Source organism: Acinonyx jubatus, chromosome E2, assembly GCF_027475565.1.
Source record: "Acinonyx jubatus isolate Ajub_Pintada_27869175 chromosome E2, VMU_Ajub_asm_v1.0, whole genome shotgun sequence".
Lineage (NCBI taxonomy): Eukaryota > Metazoa > Chordata > Mammalia > Carnivora > Felidae > Acinonyx > Acinonyx jubatus.
This window is the reverse complement of record NC_069396.1, coordinates 15,285,778-15,308,735: the sequence shown is the minus strand read 5'-3', so window position 1 is coordinate 15,308,735 and position 22,958 is coordinate 15,285,778. Positions and strand designations below refer to the sequence as shown.

General features: G+C 49.0%; 1 protein-coding gene and 1 long non-coding RNA gene across 9 annotated transcripts in view; both read left to right on the top strand.

Annotated features, from left to right (window-relative positions):
• Positions 1–22,958, top strand: part of ZFHX3 (zinc finger homeobox 3) — a 276,618-nt gene that overhangs the window by 199,464 nt on the left and 54,196 nt on the right. The window lies entirely within an intron of this gene.
• LOC113604341 (uncharacterized) lies at positions 1,897–12,421 on the top strand. The gene is made up of 2 exons (XR_003426228.2): positions 1,897–2,569; positions 2,664–12,421. It is a non-coding gene; the product is annotated as an uncharacterized LOC113604341 (long non-coding RNA).

Here is a 22,958-nt window from a genome sequence, read left to right as displayed (position 1 = left end):
TGTCCTGGGGAAGAGGAGGCAGGTAGCACAGTTCACTAGACCTACCTCTGTCAGCAGGCCCAGGGTTGGGGGGTTGGATGCTCTGAGAGGAGGAGTGGCCTGACAAGGTTGGATCCACCTGTGGGAAGCACAGTTTACACCTTGTCTGCGTAGAGGTTTCTCTCTCAGGAAGTGAAGACACAGAAACTGAGTCAGAAAATAGATCCCTCTATTCCTGTGTGAAATCTTTAAATCATAAAGGACTTTCACATTCTTGTATCTTTTGCATCTTGGCGATTTCACTTTTTCAGAGAGAATTTTCTTCCAGTCCTGGACTCTGGTTTGCAGCAAACATCTGGAGCTGCCGTAGGCCTGGATTGTCCTCCTGCTCTCCTGGGACTGAAATTCCTGAGGGTGTAAGGGATTCACTGGTGTAGTGAAACGTATGTGTGAGTGGGGAAAGTTCTCTCTTTTTACAGATTTTGAGGACTGGTCTGAGATCCAGGGAACGACCTGTTCTTGCATCGGGGGCCTCAGGGATGCCCATGTGGCAGTGCTTGAGCTCACCCAGAATAGGGTGTCCGCCCTCATCCTGAGGATTCGGTTTACTCTGTGCCGTTACTTATGTGAGAGTTTCCATGAAATGCTTAGAGGAAAGATCTAGAGCCCCTTTATCTTGGCTGATGTTATTCTTTATAGAGAGACTTAAATATACAGAAGGGTGGCGTGCTGTACGACACCTGCAACAAGACAGCCCTGTGGCTGCAGGGCATCTTAGGTACCAGGGTGCTTCCAGAAGAGCAGTGTAGACATACAGAGCGAAGAGTGTCCCACGTCTGCCAGCTGGACAGCTGGTGGGTTGGCAGAAGGGAAGGTACGAGAGAAAAGCAGAAGCGGACTAGTTGCCATAGGCCAGGGAAAACAACAAGGTGAAGAAAAGTGGAGAAAGTAGTGTTTGTAACTTGGGGGAACTCTGAGAGCCCGTAAAGCCAGTTTCATGCAAAAAATAAAATTCATGATCTTAAGACATTAGACAAGGGGTGAACTTTTGAGAGGCGGTAGGGGAACAGCCAGGCTCGGGTAGAGATCTGGAGAGAAAGGGTGGTTGAGGGTTTAGCAAAATCCTTGCCCTGCATTTTGAAAGAAAATTCTCTCTGAAAAAGTGAAAGGGAGGGAGGAACACGGGGTAGCAGCTCCAAAGGTGATCCAGGAGTTTGTAAATTATGAAGGAGGCAGAGAGACAGATATTTGTTAAATGATGAAGCGAAAAGTGTACTTTGCAAGTTTTTTTTTTTAATAGCTGATAAACATGTGGATCAGCAGCTTCCCATGGGAAAATGGAGACATTCAAAATGATTCCTGCTGGAACAGGAAAGGGGTGTCTGTGCGCTGTCCTGCACCCGCTCCTTCAGGGGCGACCCACTAGAACGGGCTCTATGTTTCCCTCCCTGCTCTAAACAGAAAGGAGTTTTCCTGGATGGGGGAATCTGAATGTATTGAAAACAGTGGGCAACGAGAGCAGTGTTCTGTATTTGAGCTTGACCCCCTGGGAGGGAGGATCTGGTCCAGAGAGAAGGCAGTGCAGGGCTGCAGCTGCCGGGGAGTGTTGCCTCCCAGCCACGCATGGGGCCCCAGACATCCATCACCCCAAGAGGCACCCAGGTAGGAACTCTCCACCCCTTCAGAGACACCCAAGTCATGGCCTTTAAAACAAGCTCTTCTTGGAGGTGAGTTAGTTGAGCATCTCATTTTTGATTTCAGCTCAGGTCATGATCCAAGGGTTGTGGGATCAAGTCCCACAATGGGCTCTGTGCAGAGCGTAGAACCTGCATGAGGAGTCTCTCTCTCTCTGTCTCTCTCCCTCCCTGCCTCCCTCCCTCTGACCCTCTCCCTGCTTGCACTCTCTCCCTAAAAAAAAAGAAGAAGAAAAAAAAAAGCCCCTCTTCTCCCTGTTTTTGTTTATCACCTATTTCTGGAAACCGGCCTTGGGATCTCATGGCCCAGCAGCACAGCTGCTTTGGAGAATGTTGTTGGAGTAGGCTCCTCCCTAAACAGACTCCCCTGGCTTTGGGAATATGAACCGGAATCGGCCAGACAGGTGCATCCTTACGTTCATAACCAGAAGTGGCTACAACCAAACTGTTACATTTTGTCTAACTGGTGCCCTGCTGGGCAACTCGGTAGACCGAGGAATGCTTTTGGCAAAACTCGTTGCTGCCCAGAACTCTGCCTAAAGTTGAGCTTGAGCCTTTGTTTTTTTCTGTTGTAACTTGGAGGAATTTAAAGCTGTATTCTAAGTTCCTGGATGTCTTTTTTCTCCCTCTATGTCTATGTCAGGCAGAAATAAGTAAGGTCTTGTGTATGAACCAACAGATTTCCAGAGATTTTGACCATAGGGAAGCTGGGGAGAAAGCTGAGGGGCAATGACAAGTAGGATTTTGTGCCTTGCCTCCCTTTGGCCTCACTGAGACGATCATGGTTGTTGCAGAAACCCACACCCACAGACAGCCCTTTGACCCATTTCCACCCACATAGAAGGGAATCCAGAGAACTTTCCTGCCTTCTGGACGTGAAGAGAACAGCTGAGTTGGTAAGAGGGGAAAAGAAAGAGAATTGGCTTAACCGTTTATTTATCTGAGCTGGTTATTTCTAGAAAGAGTAAGTCAACATCATCCTTTCGGTAGAAATGCCCTTCTGTGGATTGCTGAAAGAAAGGAAAACAGCTGAAAGATGGAAGTTCTGTTCCCTTTTTGGAAACATGCAGTTGTGTTGCCTCGTTGGAGAAGCCCAGTCGACGCGGGGAGGGCTTGCAGACACAGGTGGAAGCCAGCAGGGAGAGGATGCGGAGGTGGCCTGGGGAAGCCCCTGCAGTGGCCAGCCTGGCCCGCCTGCCAGCTCGGTGGACACAGGAGCTGAGTGTGAGAAGCAGGCAGAAGCTGAGGCCGAGCCGGGCACGGCTTTCTAGATTAGCTCTCTGCAGCTTCCCTGTTTGGATTGGCCCGAAGCTGGCACAGGAGGCCCAGCCAGCTTTCCGAGGGGAAGCCGGTCTGCCAGCCGGGCGGGGACGGTGCCTCCCAGCACCTCTGCCCTCCTACCTTGCCCAGGTTGCGGCAGCTCGTGCATAAATGGGGCAGCGCGTCCACGTCTCTCCTTCCCTCTGCACAAATTGGAAATGACTAACCTTGCCATATTTAGTGCAGCGCTAACGGCCACTCGCCTCTGAGGGGTAATCATGCAGGCATAAATTCGGAAAGTTGCTAAGCTATGAGCAGTCTTATGAGCATTAAAAGTGTCCTCTTTGCCAGAAAGGTCATTCATAACTTGGCTACCCTGCTGATGTACAGTCAGTGATATTGATTGATTAATGTATGAAAGCACTGGATCCATTTGCTTCTATGAAAGAGAATAAAGTGCAGTCGACTCCCTCTTTATTTTCACCTCATCCTTTTGTTTGAAGGACATTTTCCCCCTTCTTTTTGTTTTGCCGGCTAGGTTTAAGGGGGTTACAAAAAGCCAGTTTCTGCCAAGTAATGTGTTCACAAAGAGAACATTGATTCACATCAGTGTCGCTTGAATTACCCTTAAAGGTTTGCCAAGGAGCTGCTCTTATATTAACCTTCTGTTCGTGGAGGAAGAAATAAATAAATAAGTCATAAAGTCAAACTCGTTGCTTTGGATTTCACTCGGGGCCTGATCTCACATAATTCCTCCCGTGGCTGACTGTGGTGAAGGACATTGCCCAGAAGGTCCCGGTTAGGTTTTGGGGTGTGAGGTGCAGGACGCCAAGGGAGGCGAGCCCACCCCCACCCCCCGCCGCCCCCCGCCGCCTGAGCCCTCCTGGGGACCAGATCATGGAACCGACTGAATTTACTTCCAGCACAGAGATTAGTTCTGACTGGCTGCCTCGCATTCAGGCTGAGAAGCTGCGGTCCCTTTTCTTGCTCTCTTAGGCAGTTCACACAATCAGGTGGTGGAAAGGGCAAGGGAAACCTTTCTTTGTCTGAGAGATGAAGGATTCTGGTGGGGAAGGCAACTTTGTTTTTCAGCTCCCATGGAACGAATTCGTTATACAGTCTTCTGAGTCCTCCTTAAATCTCCCAGTTCTCTACAAACTTAGCAAGGCCATAGCCTAAGGATGGGGAAGAAGGACTCCTTTGCATTTTCAAAGCTCAAATGAAGTTTGTTGAGTTGTTGCTGTTTTAATTTTTCTGTGAGCAGATAGTCTGAAGACTTTCCTGTTGAAAACCCAAAATGGTGTTGGTGGTCTATGAAACCTAGAGTGTATTGATTGCCCTGTGATTTGATAAGCCTTGAGTAGTCTCTGAGTTGGAGCATTTTGCAGACTAATGGCGTTCTGTTACTAAGGTTTTCTCTTCAGTGATTTTCTTTTCTGGAAGATAGCTCAGTGCTAGGCACATACGAGGTCATTGGTCAGTGTTAGCTGACTGGCCATCTTGGATTCTTCAGCATTTGACACATGACCACTTTCATAGTCCGAAGCATTTGGAAACAGTGTCCCCAGCGTGCTGGGAAGCTAGGGCAATGTGGACTTAGGGCGCCCAAAGCTGTGCTTAGTTCCTGGGGGGCACAGCCTGAGGCATAGCCTGCACATACCAGTGGGGAGGTCTCCAGGTTGGCTGTCCCAGGTGTGGAATGCCCTTGGGAGCCTTGGAATGAAAACTGGTCGCCCTGCCTGTCTGTTCCTATAAGCCGGACCCCATGCACCTGGCAAAAGCTATTTGACCTGGGTGTGAAGGTGGCCCAAGCTGTTCATTCAGCAGCGTCCAGCAGAAGGCCAACACACAACACAGTTCCTGGAACAACCAGTTTCATATCAGTTCACAGCTCGTGAACAGGGAGGGTGTTGATGGCTGAGAGTCCCAGAGGAATATGTGCTTTGGAAGCATTGCTGTCTGTCTTCTTGGGAGTCTGGGCTGTCAGAGCCTCGTGTACCTCCTGTCTGCCCATGGCCCAGGGGGTATAAAAGCAGCAAGTGAAGAAGTAGGTTGGTTTTTCCCCCTCCCATGGAAGCTGGCAGGTGTCTAAGCTCCTATGAATTCTTCTTAGTTAAAAGGGGCTCTCGGTAAACTGGTTGCACCTGGCCGATGCTTTGATGGAGAAGCAGTTTTAATTGGGAGACACAGGAAGCCCCCTATGCCACACCCCTGGCTTTTGCACAGCACTTTGAATAATATTTTGTGTTTGGCTGCGAGCAGTACAGGGTTACTGGTGGCTTATGGTCTGACCACAGCGCCGTTGCTCCCGGCAGCCTCACTGGCTTCTTCTTAGTTGTCGGACATGGCAGGGGAGCCACAGACAGGTAGAGCGTCCAGCTTTGCAGTTATATGTGTACCACATCACCAGTTGCCCTCCCTCCACACCAGCTGGAGCTCATTGCCCAGCTAACCCTGAGACACAGGTGACATGTTGGCCCATATGGGAGCCAAACAGCTTTATGTGATTGTTTAATTAAAACCTTGGTTTTCTAATTGCAGTCTCAACACAGGTGCCTTTTGTTAATGAAAGACAACCTCCGCGCTTGGTGCTCTTGCTCAAGGCATTTCTTTCCCCTTTTTCCCAACTTGAAAAGTGCCATTTTTGTTCCCACCATCGGGCAAGGGGCGCGTCTTGCCGTTGGGGGAGACGTCCCACTATTCCTTTTCCTTTTGTCAGCCCGTGTCCGTGTCTTATCTCGGCTGTGGTCGCCTCTCTGATTTCATATTGCAGGGAGTCAAATTTGTAAGCCCCTTCACCTGCTGGAGTAATCAGAAAGCCCGAAGAAAACCACCATGTTTCTCCGACGTAAGCATTATTTTCCAGATTCCTGGCGCAAGAGGTGAAATGGATATAATGTTCACTTTGAAAGGGGGAAACCTCCCCTGATTTCCACATGAACCCCGGCACCTTCATCTCCTCCGCCTCCCTCTGCTGAGGCGATAGGAGTCAGCTCAAAGGAGATGCTGCGAGCGAATCCATTTTCTCTTCCTCTGTCTCCACAGAATAAATTAGAATTTGCCCGATTTAATAAAACGGCTTCGTCTCTCTGCCATCTTCCCCATCTCCAGAGTATTCCCTCTGTAGCGGCCTGCTCTCCTATAATGGATCTCTGTGCCGTATCTCCTCCTTACAGGCTGGTGGCTTCACAGGCGATGCTCTCGCTCGCTCCCACGCACACGCTGTTTCACACATGTGCGTGCGTGCCACCTTTGGGGGATCCTGAGGACCGAAGGTGCAAAAATTTGTCACCAGATCTCATTTTCCCCATTGTCAGGCGTGATGGTTGTAATTGATGTAGAGGTTGGTGCGGCTTGCCGTCCGTCTGCCATCAACTCAGCCTCCCAGAGTTGACGCGACCACAAGGTGGAATATATTTTGGGGAGGAGGGGGAGAAGTAGATGGTGGCACTCGCTCTGCCCCAGCCCTTTCTCTGTGTAATTGGAACATAGTTATCTCTGGGTATGGAGGAGCATTTTGCTGTCTCCCCATTGCTCCCGGTTGGACTGATGGGGGTTTGTTGTTTGAATTTGGAATGGTTTTTCCTTTTGAAACACCACCGCCCCCCTCCTAAATTTGTGTTTTAATTTCTATTTCCTGGTTGATTTTTCTCCCTTTCCATTCTGACACTAATTATGCCAGCCGCGTTGGGAGCCCTCACTGCTGGGAGGTACCCAGATAAGGGTTAAGAAGGGTTTTAAAAACAGGCTGAACTCCTTCTTAATGAGGCTCAATCGGGCTCTCCTCCGGGTGGTTTTGTTTTGCTGATCTGTCAGTTTTTCAAGGATTTAATTGCACTTTTTTCGTGTTAGTCTTTGAAATTGGCCTATACAATCTTGCTATAAAATAACATTAAAAAAAAAAAAAAGAAAAAAGTTAGTGGCTTTTGTTCCCTCCCCCCTTTATTGTCATTGGGGGATTTTATTTTTCACTTTCTCTTTCCAGGACCATCTTTTTCCAGTCACTCTTGGGAGCTGGCCATAGTGAGGAGCCCAGGCTGAATGGCAGGAGGGGCCTCGGAGAGCCTGGATCTCCCCGTTTCTGAAGCCCTTCCGTCTCTCTGGGGCTTCAGTAACACAGCTCCTCGTCTTACAGCTCCTCTTCTGGGTCTGCCCTTGGCCAGGGGTGGGGAGGGACCGGTCCGTGAGGACAAGCTCCGATTTGTGCTTTAGGCCTGGAAGCAACCGATTCCATCAAGCGGTGCCAGACCCGCTAAGCAGCGTCTTGAGTCCTCAACCATGGGAGGTGAGGAAAAGAAAGAGTCTACAAGACAGAAGGCAGAAGTTGCCAGGCAGGGGAGGGGGAGGGAAGCAAGGCCATATCCTTTATGCTATTATCTTTATGGCATAGAAAAACATGCTCGAAGCAATCAGCATGAAATTCTTAATTGCTTCGCTTACTCCTGCTCCCCTCATGGGACAGATTGTGCAAGTGTTGGAGCTGCCAGGACCCTCACGTTAGCACACTGTCCCTGCTGCACACACTATTTTTAACCAGTGCTTTGTTTTGCAAAGACGCACAAAGCTTTCTCTCTCTCTCTCTCTCTCTCTCTCTCTCTTTTTTCCTTCCCAAGGATGCTAATAAACAGCAGAGGCAATAAAGAGCTTCTCTAGCCACCCTGGCAGCAGCCACGCTTGGTGAGACTGTGAGCCTCTCTCTCTCCCCCTACCTCCCTGCCTTCTGCTTCCTCTCTTTGGATTTCGTCATTCCTTCTTCCCCTTTCGGCAAAAGTTTTGGCTTAAAAAAAAATTTTTTTTTTTTAAATTTCTGTCTCTGCATTTATCCTGTGAACAAACAAAGTTCCCTTTTCCCCTTCCCCTCTCTCCTGATTCTGATTTACATCCCTCTCCTCCTCTCTGTTCTGATGAGTATCTTCCTCTTGGAGATTTCCAGTCCCCTCTCATGAGGGTGTAAAATCCAAGAACCAGATCTCAGAGATTTCAAAATAAAATAAAAGTAAACTCTGCTTAAAAAACACTTTAGCAGGAAAGCCAGGCTAATTGTAAATCAATGGGTCTTAAAATGCAGCATCGATCTCCAGTTAGAAGTTTGAAGGGGAAAGCAGTAATTACTGCACCAGAAGGTAGTTTTTTCCTCTTAGTAAGTTCTGGGCAGAAAGAAGGCTCATTAGGGCCGCTCTTCGGAATCCGAGTAATTAGTTTAAAAAGTACTTTTGTGGTGTTATTCCCTTGGCTAGAAATTATTGGAGTCTTCACAGATTTATAGTTCAATTCTGATAAGATTTGATTTATTACCATGTTTGGTGTGGACGAACCTTGATACGTAATCACCCAGGTGAAGACTCAGGGAAGCATGGACCGGAGCTTTGCGAAGGAAGAGTCTTTTTAGAGTAGACAGGGTTTGATTCTCTGATGATTTTTATTGCCCTGGATAGTATTGAGTGGGACCGACTTAGAACCCTAGCATGGCATGGATGTTAGAACATCCAAGGCCAACCTTGTTATCGCTCAGATGAGCAAAAGGAGACCTAGTAGAAGAGGCAACGTTCTTGTCCAAGTGCATGTCGATGTGATGGTTCAGTGGCAAGATTGGACGTCTCTCAGCCATCTTGTGTCACCCAAGGTGGGTCTGCTAGAGAATAGGTCCCATGAAGGCAGGAATGTGTCCTTCTTGTCCAGTTGGATTCCCAATGCCTAGAACCTAGTAGGTGTAACTTAATGGGTATGTTTAATGAGTTGGTGAATTCACAGATGAACAAATTAGACAACCCCTCTTTTCTGTCTTGGAGAGAGAGCTTGCAAGCTCTTGTCTTTGGGGGAGACTATTATGGGAGCTTTCTGTCTGGTTAGAGTATCAAGACAAGGACAACCGCCATTCCGAGCGCTCGCCTTTGCACCAGAATCAGGCAACCCTTTCTTAACGGGACTTGATTTTTGCTTGAAGAGCTCATTCTCCCGCTTCACTTTTTATTGTAAAGCAAATACACAACCTAAAAGAGTACTTTTAGGTTCGCTGTCATCTTACCATGATACAACCCTCTCCATACCGGCGTGCTATCTTCCGTGTGCCATGTAATATTAAGAGTGAATTAGATGTGTGTGAGGATGCTTTGTCAGCTTAGGCTGTGAGTTTTTACTTTCTTACTCGAAATTTTAAATTATCCACATTGCTTCTAAGAGAGGCTCTCCAAAGAGGGCGCTCTGTTTTCATCTAGAGCAGTGCATCAGGCAAAACAGTGCTTTGTAAACTTTATTAGCAGAGCTCTCCTTTCTAAACAAATGAGATCTAATTTTCACCCAGTATCTGAATAATTTTCTGGAAAAGCTTTATAACTATAGTTAATTTAGGAGTTCAGAGTTGTCACATTTGTATATTTAAAAATGAGAATAAAGCAGAGTTGATCAACATTTTGATCAAAATTAAGAGTTCTGGGGGTGCCTGGGTGGCTCATTTGGTTAAGCATCTGATTTAGGCTCACGTCAGGATCTCACAGCTTGTGGATTCCAGCCCGACGCCAGGCTCTGTGCTAACAGCTCAGAGCCTGGAGCCTGCTTCCGATTCTGTGTCTCCCTCTCTCTCTGCCCCTCCCCTGCTTGCACGCTGTCTCTCTCTGTCTCTCTCTCTCAAAATAAAAAAACATTAAAAATTTTTTTAAAAATTAAGAGTTACGGAAGGTAGTTCAATAGGATCAGCTAAACTTCTGTTTTGTGTTCTGTTTCGGTTTGGTTCCATTATTATGCAGATCCTTGTTCCCGCGGAAGTAGTTCCAGATGGTACCTGTTTTTATAGTGTTGTGTCTCAGAAGTCTCAGAAGAAGTGTCTGTGTCTCAGTCTCAGAAGAATCTTCAACTAAGTAGGGATGGCAGAAAGTTTTACTCTGAGGTCTGCACAGAATCTAGTTAACTTGGCCATAGAGTCCATGGCCTGTCCTCCAGTGTGTTACGTGGACTTAGGTTTTCATTATTACAACATTTGGTAATCACCCAAAATTTTATAAGCAACTTAAAAGAAAACTGGAATCAAACTTTGCAGGACCCCTGCAAGTGTTACGGGGTTCCTGAGGGAGTGGTTCAGACACCATTACCCTGTGAGAGCTGCACCTTACGAGCGCCCTGGGACTCCTGTCGTCGGAAGACCCTGTGGCTGCTCTTGCTGAAAAAATCACTGTGGTGCCGAGTGGCTGGCGGAGGGCCCCTCGTCTGGGTATCTCCCCGTCACCTGTGTTGGATGACCACTGCGTGGTATGCAGCCTTGCACATGACTTTACGGGTTGAGGAGGCCTTGGCTTCCCCCGTGAGGCCTCTTGCCCCTCTTCTGCTGCCAGGCCGCATCCTGAGAGGGTGACCCCCGGCTGTGGCGGGCCTCTCTGGCCACTGCCTTGGTCTGTTCGGGACTTGCCTCTGCCCTGTGACTGTGGACGTACTGATGTGGTCCGCATGGAAAGACGTCACTTTTTATTTCTCAATGGGAGGAAATACTTCTGTTTATCACAGGAGCCCCGAGCTGTGCTTCCACATGCTGAGAGTTATGTCCCTGAGCCATGGCCTTGGTCACCCTCCTGTGCTCCGTCATCGCTCTGCCAAAAGCAGCTTGCGTTCCCTCCCTGTCTGCTTTTCACCAGTTCTGTTGCTTCTCTCCTCTCTCCTTGAATTAAATGTTTGGGCTTGCAACGTTTATTAATAGCACCAGCACTGCTGAGTAGAGTGGTGATTTTCTTCCCTTTTTACATTTAATTTATTTTTGGCTTTTAGAAACAAATCTGAAATAATATTTGAAGCTTCTCCCTTTGGGGGCCACCTCCAGGTAATCCTTTTAAAGCATGTCTTGGGGTCAGGCATTCCCCACTTACCCTCCCAAAGCCACAGGGCCATCAGCTCACCCCCTTTGCCATAGCGCTAATGCCCTGGTGTTTGCTGCTCGTCAGTCAAGTCCAGCTGTAAATCCTTGGTCCTCTGGATCCACCCACACACCCAGTCCCTCAGCCTTTTTTAAAACAACTTAACTAAAGACATGTTGCTGCCTAGAGAAATTTTTCCCAAACTGTGCCTTTATAGGGATATAAGTGCTGTTGAGGAGATTTACTGTATGCGTTTCAACAAACATTAGCCCCTGTTTGCACAGATTTACTGGGCACGTGATGGTCCCTAATGTGAGAAGTCCTTTTTGGTACTGGAGCTTGGGATTTCAGATGAGCAAGTGATGTTTTCATATAGGACCCGTCAGAGGCCTTGAGTGAGGCGGATGCCATTAGGCGTGGTCAGCAGATGTGAGGGTGCATCGAGGAGGTTGGCGGGGTCTCCAGAGGCAGAGGGCTGATGCCTGTGGCTTGTGTTTTCAGGCTTGTGTGGTTATTGTCCAGGGGCCAGTCTGGGGACTGAAAAGGTTCACCTGTTGCCTCCACCTCTCCTGTTTGCTTTAACAGCCCCCAGGCCCCTCCTGTCTTCCTTCTAGCTTCTGTATCCTGATAGGGTAGCATTTTTGTCACTGGCAGAACATGGAAAGGTGATTTTCAAATAGAAGGGTGGGTGTGATTTTTTTTTTTTTTTGATGAGTCCCAAGTGGCAGAGAGACCACCTGGAGGTCAGTTGAGAACTGGGGACTCTAAGTAAAGGCACGCTTGACATGGCTCTGTCTCCTACCCCTGAACAACTAGGGAAGCGAATGGCAGCCTCTGGCCAGGAATTGATTGCATTAATTGATATGCCAATAAGAGAGCTTGTTATATCCGCCATTGGTTAGGAGGCCAGCTAACAAGTCCGCTGATCAATGGCACCAATAAAGATTTCATCCATTAATGAGCAACATGGTAATTAATGTTATCCATAAACCAATTAGCCTGGCTAGCTAATGCACCAGCCTGCACGATGAGCGGCAGTGCCGAAAGTGGGCAGGCCACTACCCATCTGGCATGGAGTTGGGTCTTCAGGTGGCTTCATGGGGTAATGAGAGAGCCTGAGACTCTGGAAGGTTTATTCCACTGGAGAATGTGAAGAAAACTTGGAGCATTCAGAGCCCCTGGCAGAGAGAGAAGAAGGCAAACAGAGTCCTTGCTGGGCCCCGGGCTGGAGCACAGCTGTGCCCTGCTTGTCCCCAACACCTGCTGGGAGGACAGAGCAGGACACACTTTTCTCTTCCAACTCCTGTCTGCCCAGCTTTCCCACGCAAGCCTCTCAGGGGCTGTTAGGGGCCCGTAATGGAATGACTGAGTTCCCGGATCACTCTGGTCCCAGCTGGGCACGCTTTCCCTGGGGACACCCCCATCGATGGCTCACATGAACTGCCTTGTGCGCTCCTGGAGGGCGGGCCGTGGCCTCTTCTGGGAACCATGAACGAGTGGTAAAGTAATTAATATCCCTCCAGCCCCCTGTCCCCATGTTTCATTTAGGAAGAAAAAATTTGTTGGAGGAAAGAAAGAAGGAGAAACAGATGATTTGAAGCTGTGCCTTTTTCCTCCCCCCCCCCCCCAACCCTGCTGGTTTTTTTGAAATGACATCAGTGGGTTGTTTGCCAAGCATAACCTGGCAGCCTGGCGGCTCTGCCTGACTGCCTGAGATTTCTGGGGACCGTGCAGCTCGCCAGCTCCAGCCGTGGCAGCGTGCCAAGGTGACGTTCCATGACTAAGCAGAAACGAGGGAGAGGGAGAGAGGGAGGAAAAAGGTATGTGTGGTTGGGGAGCTGGGGGAGAGAGTGGTCCCGGGTCTGGGTGTGGCATGGGGAGACATGGAGGCATGGCCTGGGGCATCGGATCAAGAGGGCGGGTGTCAGGGGAACGCACTTGGCAGGCCAGGGAGTGGCCCTGTGGCCCTGGGTAGGGAGGGTCGGCGGTGGGGGGAGTTCCAGGGCAACAGCCACAGATCCAGCCTGAGAGACTGCTGACCGAAGGGGTCTGACTTAGGAGGGAACAAAATGAGCCAAAGTGAAGGTGACAGCCCCGAGGGCCTGGAACTATTGAGAAGGAGGCTTAGGGAAGCTTTTATCAGCACCAGGCCCGATACTCCTCAACGGAGTTTCCTTTGCATTGTTAGGTATTGACCCTCAGAGACCCCTTGTGGATTCCCTAATTGAAAATTAATACTAGATCAATGCCATGGGCAATTTGCATATTGATCATAAACAACTTTGAAGGCACTGAGTGTGCGGCAGATCAATAGGGCTCCTGAATAGGGCTGCAGAGGGAGCACCTCCCAGTACAATGCACTCCGAGAAAGGTTAATGATTTGGGAAGTTCCTAACTGCTCGGCGCTGGGAATGGCCCCCACACCGCACAGCATCCGCAAGAGCAATTAGTACGGGCGGGCGGAGCCACCTCCCCCCACGGCCCCCACCCCTGCCCACCCCCCACCACTGCAGGGGAGGGCGCCTGCTGGTGTGTGGGAAGGGGCCGGCCATGAGTGTTTTTACAGTTGCCTTTTTTGGTGATGGATGAAGTCTTGGGGCAGTTTATTCTGGGAAGTGTACTGTAAAAGGGAGCAACGAAGTGAAGGCTCTGGTAATTGCTCTGGCCCCTTCCCCAAAACACAGTTCTCCTGATGATTGGAGTGGAATGACCTGGAGAAGGGGCGACAGCTCCTCAGGCTCCTGGTCACTGTGGAAACCTGAATTCATGGGCGCTTTAAGCTGTGCTGGGTTTGGCCCATTGTGCATCCTGTCCCATTCAGCTCCCGGTTTTCTGAATCTTGCTTCCTCGCTCATCACCTGCACTCCCCTGCTTGGTGCCTTCTTGTCTCTCTCTGGCTTTTAGCCTTACCTCTCTGGGCAGTCCTGGCCGCTCCTGTGGATCCCCAGCAAGCCCAGAAGGGCCTCCTCCTCCTGGCCCCCTTCCTGGCCCCTCCTGGCTTCTTTGTGTTTTCTTCGGGGCCCCTCCCTCTCTCCCTTCTGGCTGAGATCCAGCTCCTCTTGTCTCCTGGCCAGAGAAACAGCGCCCAGAGCAGCTGACCCATGGGTGCTCCGGATTTACCCGTTAATGTTTAACAACAGAACCCAGAACACTTGAGGGCTCACCCACTTACTCTGCCTTGGAGGCCCCAGGGTACTCTGAGACAGCGGGTTTGCGGCACGGGGCCAAGTGCTGCCTGAGGAGACCTGTGATGCCGGTCTACCTGTACCTCGCTACCTGGCTGCACCCCGAGACAGCCCAGGGTGGCGGTGCGGCAGCTGAGAGCGTGTGCGCGCGCACGCGTGTGTGTGTGAGAGACTAGGGGGAGACCCCTCTTCTCTTGTGGCCAACAGAGTGGACTTCTTTCCACAGTGGCCCATTTAAGAAAAGTAAAGCCTCCTCCCCCACCCTCCAGATCCATCTTGCACTAGGAAGAGCTGGCATCGAAATAGCAGCCCTGCTGAGCTTACGTAGCTTTATATGATTATTAAGTTTGCAGAGTGCGTTGAAGTTCATTTATGTGGAAAGGCAATAAAGTTTCCGAGAAGGGTTGTGTGGAATGGTGGGTGACAAATTTCTGGGTTGGAGCTGTAGCCCTGCTGAACCAGTAGTTCCTCACCCCAGGCCCGAGCCTTAGCTTCTCAGGGAGGGGCTTGGGAGCACAGTGGTGGGGCGGGTCCTTCTGGTGCATGGGTGTCAAGGCCAGCCACTTGGTGTAGTATGGCCAGTGGCAGAGGATGCTCAGGGTTCCCCTGCCTGTCTTTGCATTTGTTCAACTCAAGGTCGGCTCCTGCCCACCCCCTAGTAAAGGAAAAGGCGCAAGGAAGTTTTATACACCACACACACGCAGATTTGGGGAAGTACCGTAGCCTCCGTACTGGAAAGCTCTTCGAGCCTAACTGTGTGAAGCTGAGCAGGATGTCTCGCCCACGCAGCTCTCTGCTAAGGGCGGGAATCCATCCCAGCCTCTACTTACCAGGCAGGATGGGGAGTCTGAGGCCGCATCTGCCCAGAGGAGGGGCTGCTGAACTGAAGCACATTGTTCTGATTTTCATAGAAGTTCTTTAGGTGTTAGCAGTGCCTCTGGCCTGACAGTAGCCAGTAAGGCCTGCAGGAACTCGTCCATATGACCTGACTCATCTCCTGGCCCTCCTTTCTGTCTTTGCTCCCACCTTGGGCTTTGGCACATGCGGTTCCTCTGTGCCTGGAAGGCCCTTGTAGCTCACACCCTCACTCCTTCGGGTCTGTGTTCAAATGTTGCCCTCTCCAAGCTTCCCGTAGAAAATGACCCCTAGCATTGCCTTTTCCCTTTTCCCTTTTCCGTACTTTACCGTCCTTCTCCATCAGCATCTGACTTACAGTATGGTCATTTGTTCGGCAGCTTTTTGTCTTTCTTACTCCCCCACCTTCTTTCCTTCTTCTCCACCTTCTTCTTTACCCCTGCACTTTGAGAGCAGGGACTCTTCCTGTCTTGTTCCCAGCTGTATTGTCATTGTCTAGAACAGGTGCTCTGTGAACGTGTGGTAGGTGGATGGGTGGGTAGGTACATGGATGGGTAGATGGATGGATTGATGGGTGGATGGGTGGGTAGATGGAAGGATAGCATGAGAAGAAGTTTAAGTTCTCTTGGGAAGGCCATGCAGTAGCTCTTAAGGTGTTCATGAAGAACATGGGCGTTGGCTTTGTTCTGCTGCTTCTAGGCCGTGTGACCTTTGCCACTAATTTAACCTCTCAGAGCCTCAGTTTTCTCATCTGTGAAATGGGAATAATAATAGAATTTACTTCTGTTGTGTGACAGTTGTATTCCACAGTTACTGTTATTACATAGTAATAATTTAGACAAATGGCATCTTTCTAAGCACGCGGTACTGGTTTTTATGATCAGACTCTGCAGTGAAGATTTCCCAGGCAGCAAAAAAGGGAAGTATAACACGTTTTCTACTGACCAGTCCCACTTTGCTAGACCCTTCCTTCTCCTCCTTGCAATCAGGGCCTTTGTGATTGGGTCAAGAAAATGGCACCCAGGCTTCAAGGCTCCTGGGGCAGGACGGGGGTGACCTGACATGGATCATAGGCGCACACGGGGTTGGGAGGATTGGAGAGCCAATGTCAGCCTGATTCAGGGCCCAGCAGGCAGGTGCAGGGCCATCCCCATGCATGTGATTACTTCATTATGGAGCCTTTCATTGACTTGGCTGCACTGTGCTGATGAACTGAGACTGGGGACAAGAGCTCATAATTGAGGGAAATAAATTCCCATCACAGGCCTGGCTGTAGCCAGGAGTCAGCATCCCCCTCCTCTGTGTGTGTGATGGGGGTGGGGGTGCGTGCAGGTGTTCACGCCTTCCCTGCACGCTTCTCCCCTTCCGTCCTTCTCTTCAGAACCTCACGGGCTTTGGCTGTAGGCCCACTGAGCAGCCTCTTTGCAGACCTGCCTCTGTTTCCCCTGCGTGGAGCTGCTCTTCCAGTAGCAGGCCTCTTGCACTTGGACGTTAACCCTCTTTTCATGCTCTCCCCGGGACTGGAACCACTGAACCTCCATCAGTCCCGTCACACACCTGTTCTACCTCTCACTTAGTCGTCACCCTTGTGCATTTGTTTGGTCACCTTCATCTCTGTGCTCTCCGTTAGATCTCGGTGAAGGCAGAGGAGGGCAGGCCCTGCTGCTGCCCTTCTTAATTGAAATCCTGTTTCATTCATCTGGGAGATGAGGCAGGGGAGGGGGTGGGGCAGAGTTTTCCCAGGCAGGTCCCCTTGCAGCCCGTCCACCAGACATGAAGCCAGACCTGATACCAGCGCCATGAGTGCGCAGCAGCATCTCAAGGAACAAATTCAGCAACCAGAGTCATTTGCATTCCACTAAACCGAAAACCACACAACCAGCCGCATGGTTTAACCACCACACACACACACACACACAAATGTTGTACTGCGATGCATTTTCTCGAAACCAGGAAATTAGTGGCTCGGGTCACCAGAGCATCTGAAGTTGGTCATTACTAATCAGTTGTTTACAGCAAAGAGATTTTTTTTCTCTCCCCCAGTGTTTTCTGGGCCTTCAAAACATTTCCTGGAATCTTGACTGAAGTCAGTGTGTGCTGTGCGCTGGTGATACACATAATGGCTGGGCTGGGGAGGCAGGTTGCCTCAGTTACAAAGAAGCATGGGTGGAGTGAAGGCAGAGTAGAAAAGAAGTAGAGAGCCCTCACTTGACACCTTCTGACCTCAGCCGGTGGAGCTGAATGCTAGAGAGCCAGGACTGAAATTGCAGTCACTTTAGATTATTTGGAGCGAGGAGAGGCAGGGAAAAAAGGGTCTGTTGACTACAGGAAGCTGAATTCTTCCTCCACTGAAAAGCTTATTAGTGGAAGGGGAAAAAGCAATTACTTGGCTTTTGCTGGTTCTCTGCAGCAGGGACCAGGGGCTGCACCGGCCCCTTGGACCTCACCCTGATCTAGAAGCTCTCTGACAGGCTCTGCTCCCAGCCATTCGGGAGGAATCCTTCTGGGACAACCCCCTTCCAGAAAGAGCAAGAAGGGAGAGAGGGAGAAAGCAGGAACAAGAGAGAGCGTACGTGTGTTTATGTGTGTAAGGATGAAAGAGCGAGGTGGGCGGGCTGCATTGCGCCAGAGCCATGGCTCGTTCTGTCTTTAAACGTGGCGGTTTTATTTTGGGTACCACGTTGCCACTGGGCAGGAAGTTAACAGGATACCACTTGCCTAAATACACGGATATCTGGGTTCTTAGGAGATGGTTTTCGGTTTGTTGTGGTCTTGGCGAGCCCATTTTTATCCTTGCTATTATGTCTTTTGTCTCAGAATGTCAAGAAAAACTAGGTCTTGCTCTGAGCAGCTGTGCCACTTGCCTCAACGTCGGAGCTTTTCCATGGGACTTTGTTGGTTTCTTTGCCCGGCTGGCCACTGGAGCAGCATGTGACCACCTGTCCCCTTCATCCTCCTTTGGATTTCCTCACCCTGGGGACATCCAGCCCCCCACCCCTCTCCAGGTCCTGGTCTCCTGGTCTACAGAATCAAAGTGCTTGTTGTCCGCTCCCCCAAATTCCTCAAAACAAAGGCCGATCCCTCTGATGACTGGGTTTCTGCAAACAGCCAGTATCTCTCTCTCCTAAATCTGTTTGCTTGCATGCTTCTCTTCCATACTTGTCACCAGAATTTTCCAGTAGGTGAGTCAATTCATAGACTCTCTTCAGACAGAAATTGACCTTTCCCCCACCTGCCATCGTAGATGCTGAATTTAAAGATGCAAACTTTTTTTTTTTTTTTTTGGAAAGTTGCTCTTTGATGACTGTCTAAATCCTCTTATTCCCCCTCCTCTTCTTACTTTTTATATTTAAAATTGTTGCTTGGTAAGTGAGAACTCATTCACTTTTTCTCTTCCTAATCATTGGGCAGCCTCATCTTCAAGATTGTATTGCCTTTTAACTAGTTTTTTCATTGCTTCTTACCTTTCTTGCCACCATTCTTGGCCTTACAAAGTGAAGCAAAACCATTGATTTGTTGCAGGCTTTACTTCCATATTCTGTCTCTGCCCGGGGTTCATATTCCCTTAGAAAGAGTTGTCTGCTTCTGGAAGTGTGGGGATAGTTCCGACGTAAGGTATTCCCTGACAAGAGCTTCTAGTAATTTTTCCAGGTGCAGCATGTACACAGAAGAGTGTAGACATCCAAAATTATTTCCATAAAGTATGACTGTGTGCTGTCAGTTTCTCCAGATCCCTTATTCCTAACTGTCCCAAGTACCAGTTACTTTCTGCTCAGATCCTTGATGACCTTCTCATCTCATGGAGATGTTTTCTTTCTCTTTGGTTTCACGTATTGGTTGTTTTCAATTGTTCCTGCTATTAAAGAGTCTAGAATTTGAGTTCTTTTATTGAATCGTTTGTCTTGATGATTATGACTGCATTTTTGGGCTTTAAGATGCATTACACGGGGTGCCTGGGTGGCTCAGTCGGTTGAGTATCCGACTTCAGCTCGGATAGGTCATGGTCTAGCGGTTCAGCCCTGCGTCAGGCTCTGTGCTGACAACTAAGAGCTTGGAGCCTGCTTCGGATTCTGTGTCTCGCTCTCTCTCTGCTCCTTCTCCACTCATGCTCTGTCTCTCTCTGTCTCAAAAATAATAAATATAAACATTCAAAAAAAATTTAAAGATACCGTTACAGTGTTAATTTGGGGTGCGTAATGGACTGCATTCCCTTTCGGGGATACTAGCCTGTTCTTAGGTGGAAGACACCTCTCACAGGAGGGAAGGCTGAGTAGATGGACCCAATCCTGAGACTGAGGGTAAAACACAGTTAGTAGCTCTGAAGATTTGGAGATGGGTTACCGTAGCCAAAATCACCATGAAAGGGCTGGTGTGCTGCTGGTGGGGGTATTTTGTAATATCCAAAGTTTAAAAATGCAGAGGTTTTGTATTCAACCACTGGCATAACTTTGGAAGTTACTCAAAAGGAGGGGGAAGAGCCAAGAATTTTCTTTCTCCCTTTGGGCACAGAAGAGCTGTGCAAGGTGCATGTTAAAAATGACAACTTAGCAGTCCCATCTGCTTTTTCTCACGTGGATGCAGGAAAGCTTTTGAACATGAACCCTTGGATTTTCTCTGTACCTCAGCTTCCTGCTTCACTTTCCTTGCAGTTTCCGAGGAAATGTTAGCTCAAACATGCTGCTGCTGCTGCTGCCTGGTTGTTTCAGACTGAAGTGTGCTTGGGGACTTGATGGTTTTGGAGAATGGCCCAGTTTTTTACTTTCCAAGTGTAGACACATCCTTAAATGTCTCAGGTGTGACCGTAAATGCTTCTGGCAGAGGCAGGCCCTTCTCCACTTGTACCAGGCAATGTATGCATGGTAGGCACCTAAAGACCCAGGCCTGGGCCATCTCCAGGGTTCATAAGTATCCCTAGGGTTAGACTCTGCAGCTGGCAGTGCCATTAACACCTGCGGTGACCTTTGTGCACGTGCAGGTCTGTCCAAGGAAGAACAGGTTTAGCCGGTGCTTTCTTGGGTGCCGGGTTGCCTGAAGTTGGCCTGACGTCTGTTTCCTGCATTTGGTTTGGAAAGTGTCAGCCTTTGTTTGTGCTTTATTTTTATGAATCAGCTTGTTTTACCAGCTGTGCACATAAGTGGCTGATGATCATGCAAAATGAAGTTCACTGACAGGCAGTCCATCACTCTCCTGTCCTCGGGTGGGAGCACACTACTATTTCTGCAAGCACCCTGTGCTTCACAGGGGCCAAGGCTGATTTCTCAATAGGCTGCAGACCCTTTGGACACTGTGAGCATTAAGATTGAGGCCATCAACAGGCTGGGAATTCAGCCCCTCATTCGTGTTGGTCTGTGACTTAGACTCCTGGAGTCATGGCTTCGTATTGTCTTGATGGTGTGCTGTTTGTTTTGATGGCCAGGAACAAGATACTTACCTGTTTGTCTTTCAGTTTTCTTTTTTGCATATCTTCGCCCCAAATATTCCATCATTCCTTTGGGCATCGTCAAATCACATCTCCCCACTGTCGTAAACACCTTGGGCCTGTCCAGCCACCCTTCTGCCTTTCGTTTCCTTGCTGTCATTCCTGTACAGATAGCATCCTTCAGCGTTTGACATTCCCAGTACAAGAGCCATCCCACAAGGTCTCACTTATACCCATTAGGTTCTAATCACCATCATCTAATACCACTCCTGGTACATCCTGTTCGTTTCCCACACACCTTCATTTGTATATAGATGCTTAAGTACACTTACAAGCCTTCCTTGACGTTTTTTTCACTCGTGTATTTCCAACATTTTCCAATTAAAAATAAATAGGAATTTCTTTCTTTCTTTCTTTCTTTCTTTCTTTCTTTCTTTCTTTCTTTCTTTCTTTCTCTCTCTCTCTCTCTCTCTCTCCTCTTTTCCTTCCTTCCTTCCTTCCTTCCTTCCTTCCTTCCTTCCTTCCTTCCTTCCTTCCTTCCTTCCTTCCAGCATAAGATATCTCCCTGACAAGCCAAGTGAGTTTCAACTCAGAAGGGTGGTTTCAGTCTTTTTAATGGAAACTGTTAATTTTTTTTTATTTACACTCTTTCTATCACTCATGTGTGTTTATCTATCCTGTCTTCTCCTCTCCAGCCATGGAAGCCTGGCAGTGTTTATTTCAAGCAGAGTGTTACTGAAAGACAGATGCTTGTAGGGACTGCTTATGTCTCACACCTGGAATGTTAAAAAGCTTTCAGGCAGATCTGTTTGGGTGAAAGATGTCCTTTTCTGTAGAGGAGGGGGACTAGGAGGGAAGTGGGACCTCCCCGCCCCATCCCATGTGAGCAGGAACACCCACTTCTGACTGTACTTCCAGATGCCTTAGATGATGCTTCCAAGTCCACAAGATAGTTTGTTCCGAAGAGCAAACCTCTGAGTCCCCTTCTTCCTCCATCAAAGCCTTCCTCTTTTTACTGACCTTGGCTTTTTTCACCTTTGCCCATCAAATAGTCTGTTGTTAAGACCCTGTGACTTACTCTGTCCCCTCCCCCCGCTCATTCTCAGTAGCATACTGAGTTAGACTCATTATTTTCCTCTACTACTTTGTTTTTAACAGAGGGGGAAATAAAACACCCTTCTTGGTTTCAAGAACCTTCTATTTTGCATGCCTCTTCTTTCCAGAACATTCCAGTTTGGTGTGAGGTTAAACTGTGCAAAATACTGTTTGAAAGAAGGGAGAAAAAGAGAAAGGAACTTGTCAAAATGCATTTGTTAGATCACGTTTTAAATGAAGTACAATTGAAGGTAGTTTTTGTCCAAAGAAAGGAAAAACCCCTGCAAATCCGCTGAGCTCCCAGAGAGCGCGCCTCCTTTGTCGTCGCCCTGACATTGAAGTGTAATTTTTCATGGTTATTTGGACTGGAAAATGGCGGGGGGGGGGGGGGGGGAGAAGGGGAGAGATGGGTCTGCGATTATTTCCCATAAATGACAACACAATCCCATCACGCTCCGCTACAAACATGCTCAGGGAATTTGCCCTTTTTTACATTTCATGTGTGGAAGCAAAGCACCAGTCCTGGCCCTGGAGAAATCAGGGGAGCTAATCCCTGCTGAATTCAGTTTCCTCAGAGTTCTGGGACAGAGCTGGATTTCCCGTGGAGTGTGGATTTCGAAACCATTTCAGGGTTGGGTTTGTGTTTTACAAACTGAAACTCACATTTTTCAGTTATTAAAAAAAAAAGAAAGAAAGAAAAGAAAAGAACAGAAAAGAAAAGAAAAGCAAGAAAGCAAACTCTTCCTGTGAATAGCCACCAGGCGAGTCAGCGGACATATTTAGTTCCGTTGTGCTCTGTCACCGCACATTGGCTTTTATCCTTTTCTGCGTTTCTGCAGGGGGCAGCCCAGGTGCTTTTGCTAAGAACACAGATAAATGGAACTTGTTGCAATCCTGGCTGTAGGCGGTTCCTCCCTTTTTCTCCTCCCTTGACCCCCACCCACCCCCTTAATTTTAGCGCGGTTTTGACAGACTGTTCCGATTGACCAAGTGGCCTCGCCCAGGAGAGGGAAAATGGCAGGACCTGTCCCTCGCCACACAACGGCAGCATTTTTCACTTTGTGCTCTGGCTTTCTGTGTGCCGTTTGCTTAGGAGAACAGCTCAAAGAGGGGAAATTTTCTCTGGGAGGCCTAAACAGGCCCTGGTGGCGATGGACCCATAAAACGCACTCTCCTGTCAGTGCGCAAGGTGGAGGTGAAGTTAAGTAAAAAGCAAAGGGAGAGCCTCCCCCAGGCTTGCGTCCTTGCTGCGGCTGACCTTGCTCTACCCAGCAGGGGCTGCGCAGGGCTGCAGCATGCCCGGCCTCCCCAGCCTCCCTCCTGCCACACAATCCCCATTTTTCTCGTTTCTATAAACAGTGGCACGATCTTCAAATATACAAAAGCATAAATGGTCTCTATTCTCCAATTACTCATTTTAATAATACCCGGAGTTGCCTTCAGAGTGTTGATTCTTTTAGCCTGCTGCCAGAAGGCAGGGTCGTGGGGGTGGTGGCCAGGGAAACAGGGTCAAGGGTGGAGCAGTGGGGAGGCCGAGGTCCTCCAGCACTGGGTTTTCCTGCAGGGCTTCTCCCGAAGCCCCTCTCGGAAGGCTGGCCGGCCCCCCTCCACCTTCCAGGCTCTGTCCAGAAAC